The sequence below is a fragment of the Macaca nemestrina genome, chromosome 1, assembly GCF_043159975.1.
Source record: "Macaca nemestrina isolate mMacNem1 chromosome 1, mMacNem.hap1, whole genome shotgun sequence".
NCBI classification, from domain to species: Eukaryota; Metazoa; Chordata; class Mammalia; order Primates; family Cercopithecidae; genus Macaca; species Macaca nemestrina.
The window spans coordinates 10,704,374-10,709,407 of NC_092125.1; the positions used below are offsets into that span (position 1 = coordinate 10,704,374).

At 41.2% G+C, this 5,034-nt stretch overlaps 1 pseudogene; it reads right to left on the reverse strand.

Moving 5' to 3' along the window:
• Positions 1-269: 269 nt before the first annotated feature.
• On the reverse strand, positions 270-1,547 carry LOC105474627 (keratin, type I cytoskeletal 18 pseudogene; annotated as a pseudogene).
• Between the last annotated feature and the right edge of the window lie 3,487 nt (positions 1,548-5,034).

Genomic DNA, 5,034 nt, shown 5'->3' on the forward strand with positions numbered 1-5,034 from the left:
GATGGTCTCGATCTCCTGACCTCGTGATCCACCCGTCTCGGCCTCCCAAAGTGGTGGGATTACAGGCTTGAGCCACCGCGCCCGGTCGTAGAATTTGTTAATTGCTTTTAATCATTTATACTGGGAATCGGATGTTTTTGCAGTTTCTCGATTATTCTTGACAAAAAAATCAACCTTTATTTTAATGACGATTTATATTTTCTTTTTTTTTTACTTCTGAACTTTTTATTGGTCTCCTGCTCCCCAAAGGGTACCCTGCTTCTGCTGCCTTAATGCCTCAGAACTTTGGTGTTGTTGGTCTCAGACACCACTTTGCCATCCACTATCCAGCGGGTGGTGGTCTTTGGATGGTTTGCATGGAAAACTGCTGTCCACGGCATCAGCGAGATTGAAGCCCTCCCTGTCTTCTAGCAGGTGGTGGAAGATGGCAATCTCAGCCTTCAAGTCGACCTTGATGTTCAGCGGGGCTTCTTACTTCTGTCTCTCTGCCTGGGTCTGCGCCAGCTCTGACTCCAGGTGCAGCAGGATCCCGTTGAGCTGCTCCATCTGCAGGGTGTAGCAGACCTCCACCTCCCTCAGGCTGTTCTCCAAGCTGGCCCTCAGATTTCTCATGGAGTACAGATCCATCTCCAAGGACTGGACTGTACCTCTCAGCTCTGTGAGCATCGATTCAGCAGCTCCAACCTCCGCGGACTGCGTGGTGACCACTGCGGTGCTGTCCTCAATCTGCTGAGACCAGTACTTGTCCAGCTCCTCTCGGTTCTTCTGAGCCAGCTCATCATATTGGGGCCGGATGTCTGCCATGATCTTGGCGAGGTCCTGAGATTTGGGGGCCTCTACCTCCATGGTCAATCCAGAGCTGGCAATCTGGGCTTGTAGGCCTTTTACTTCTTCTTCATGGTTCTTCTTCATGAAGAGCAGCTCCTCCTTGACAGCCTCCATCTCTGTCTCCAGCTGCAGCTGAGTGACACTGGTGTCATCGATGACCTTGCAGAGCCCATGGATGTCACTCTCCACAGACTGATGCATGGCCAGCTCTGTCTCATACTTGACTCTAAAGTCATCAGCAGCAAGATGGGCATTGTCAATCTGCAGAACGATGTGGACATTATCTACAGTATTTGCAAAGATCTGAGCCCTCAGTTCCTCAATGGTCTTGAAGTAATGGCTCCAGACTCTGACCTGTGGTCCCTTCTTCTCCATGTGCTCCTGGATTTTGCTCTCCAGCGTCCAGTTCTCCGTCTCCAGGCTCCTCACTCTGTCCAGGTAGGAGGCCAGGCAGTCGATCAGGCTTTGCATGGTCTCCTTATCATTCTGGATGCCTCCCATTCCTGCCAGATCCCCGGCCATCCCCATGGTCAGGCCCCCAGACCCCGTGCAGCCCCAGAAGCTGGTGAAGCGGGTCACAGAGATCTGGGAACCAGAGCCCTGGCGCCTGCACAGAGGCTCGCTGCGCTGCTGACCTGCAGGGCACCGCCGCTGGGCACCTGGACAGAGTTCAGGGACTGGTAGTTGCTGGAGAAGGTAGAGTGAGTGATGAAGCTCATATTGTCTGGTGAAGAGAGCAAGAGGACAGGACTCAGGCTTTGCCGACGACCTTTCTGCCCTACTGTTTTCATTTCATTTCATTCACTTTCACTGCACTTGTTGTGGAGATTATTTATACAGACAGATCCAACCAATTTAGCTATCACCTAGCTGGCAGGCAGACAGTAAGCATACAGAGCATATGTTCTTTGTCATGTAAGTGGTATAAAGATGAGAAAAGTCTTACAGAATCAGGTGGAAGCACACTTAATAATTATAAAAGATATAAAATTAAATTAAGATAAAGAAATATTATGTAACCTGATTTAACTACTTCCTTAAACTTTCTTTCATAAAAACAAAGTTTATATTTTTGCTTGGGCAACTCAGGTCAGTGTCCCAAATACGTTACCAATTAATTGCCCCTTTTGAAAGGCCTCAAAGTGAGAACTGCGTTGGAGCATTAGTCTTCGGTCAACAAAAGCTATTCAATGATCCTTAAATGAATGTAGTTCTTACTCAACGAGCCTGTAGTTTTACTTTGAATTATCTGCATACTTTATCTTTATGATAAATTATCCTTTCTTGGTGTGTAGATCTGCCTTTAATTGGTTAATTGGATTATAATCAGTAGACTGATTAACAGTGCATCTTGGGAGACAGAAATACATGGCAACTTGAAAAAATATTTATTATATCACACTAAGGACAAGTAAAATTAAAAACAAAAATATAATAGTAGAAATTTGTCAACAAATGTTTGGATGTTCACTCATTTTGGTCACTCTTCAGAAGTGCTTGTTTTTCACGAATAGCTTATGTATATGCTACTGTCTTTGAGGGCCTTGGTACTCACAGGGGAATGGAAAAGGGTTTGATTAAATAGGAGAAAGAGGTTGGTAAACAAGCTCATTGCTCTGTTATTTTCGGTAAACTCTCCACCCGCTCATTCCAAAAAAAAAAAATCCCCGAAGGTATGTGGGTTGTTTTTGTGTTGTTTAGTTTTGTTTTGGTGCTTTTAGCAATGGCTGAGGGAGAAGGCAGGAAAAAGATTGTGTCAATGTAGTTAGAATTTTTTCTATATTTGCTACCCAATATCCATTTACCATATTCTGATAATAGCACAAAAGTTTTGCTGGAATGATACCATTCTTTCAACACTTTAATTCATGATATATGAGTTTATTGATTCTGTCATAGAACTACACATTTATTGAAAATTTTAATGCCTTCTCCATTTAATTGGTTCAGAGATGTACATCATCCAAATTGGCTCAACTAGCTATCAGGAAAATAAATTAACTTTTGGCTGAACTAGAACCTATCTTGAGTTTTGCAATATCATTTTTAACTTTAAAAGTTTCACAAAATTATTACACCAGAAGAAAGGCCTTGATCCAGAATAAAATTTACTTTAGTGTAGGACAAAATTATTATCCTCATGTTCAAAATATATTTGTTAAGTTTGAGGGTTTGGTTTATTAAATATAATAAAATTATTTATACATGAAAAGAAATAAGCAATAGACATAGGAAAACAGGAAAAGTCCTATCTTAATTCAAAGTTTTATCTACTTTTTAAAGTTGTTGATTTAACATTTAGTTATTAGGTTTTAAAATAAAAATGTCTATTTTTAATAATACAAGCTTCAGCCCTTACATATTTCAAAATGCAGAAATGTTTTTTCCTGAGCTGAAAAAAGGTTAAGTCACCATATGCAAGCAACTATTTGAAGCACAAAGATAATTTACACAGAGACAAGGATATAAGCCTGACTTATTTCCTTTATCCCTGTGCAAATAAATGTAAGACAGTGACAAAATATTATTTTCTTCTTTTTCAAGCCCTGTGTGTTCACATGTACATTTGTATACTCTGTACCCTGCCCCAAACACATGCACACACACAGTTGTACACACTTGCACATATTTGCCCACAATATTTGCAGAAGTAATTGTCTTGGAAACAAGTTAATGACAGTATAATACACGAGCTACTGGTTAAACAGCCAGAAATAATCCCAGGTGGATGACATAAACATTCAAAAGCAGATTGTATTTTCAACCTAAGTTAAATTGTTGCTCCAGAGAAATGAAATTTTCTTGCCAATATTTAAGATGTTTCATCATGGGTTGAGATTTTTTAGTGTGTGTAAAAGGCACAGCTGGGTGCAGGAACTCATACCTGTAATCCCAACAGTTTGAGACGCTGAGGCAGGATGATTGCTTGAGACCAGGAGTTCCAGACCAGCCAGGTCAATATAGCATGACCCTATCTGAAAAATAAAAAATAAAAAGTTAGCCAGGCATGGTGGTGCATGCCTGTAGTCCTAGCTAATCAGGGTGCTGAGGTGGGAGAATTGCTTGAGGCCAGGAGTTCAAGACATAGCCCGGGCAACATAGAACCTGTCTTTACAAAATCAAGAATAAAAAAAGTTAGCCAGGTGTAGTGGCACACACCTGTAGTCCTAGCTACTTAGGATTGCTTGAGCCCAGGAGTTTGAGGCTAGAGTGAGCTATGATCACACCATTGCATTACAGCCTGGGTGACAAAGCAAGAAACTCATCTCAAAAAAAAAAAAAAAAAAGACACCATATATAAATATAGAATCCCTGGAACCAACATTTTAACATGTTTGCATTCGAGCAATCATCAGTGGGGCTTTCTTGATAGCTAAGAAACATCTAGAGTCAGTATGGTGACTTTAGGCTTCACTGTAAGAGGATGCTCATCTGATTCCAGGAGGTAGAGTTTGTTGAGGGCCATGAGTGTAACTAATAACTGGGGTCATATTTTCTGTTTCGTCTCACTAGGCAGCTCTAACTCTAATTTCCTTCTTTCTCTCCCTCTCCCTCTCTCTCTCCTCTCTCTCTCTCTTCTCTTTCTCCCTGCCTTCCTCTTTTCTTCTCTCTATTTCTCATATATGCCTGTGCACTCAAATAACCTTCACTCTGTATCTCTTCCAGCCATGACAGTTGATCTGGAACGTAGAAGGTTAGGCACACCAGCCAACAAATTGGGAAGGGAATTTCTATTTGCCATCACTGCTTGCTCACAAATCTCTTTTGGAACACCAAAAACAAATGATAGTTATGGTTTACATAAAGTTTTTATGTTCCTAGCCTCCATAGCCATTAAACTCTACAAAACTCCACAAAGACCACTAATTGAACGTGTCTGAAGGATGACATTACTACTTGAAAAAGGAGTAGGAGACTTACAAGGAGAAAGTTTGTTTCCCATCTTGGGTAAATTTAGTCCCAAATAAAATTCTAATTGCAGGCAGATGTACCAGAAAATACCAGCCCATACTGTCAGACATTCTTGTCTGCTATGATCTCAAAAAATACTTCAGAAATATTACTCATACGGCTTGAGATAAGCACTTCTTTGGAGCACCATCAGCTAGCGAATCATAAATAAGATACTAAATGAAGCTCTCAGTCAAGGAATCACAGGTTTCATAAGTGATATTTCAGCAAACACAGGATATGCATCAAAGTGTG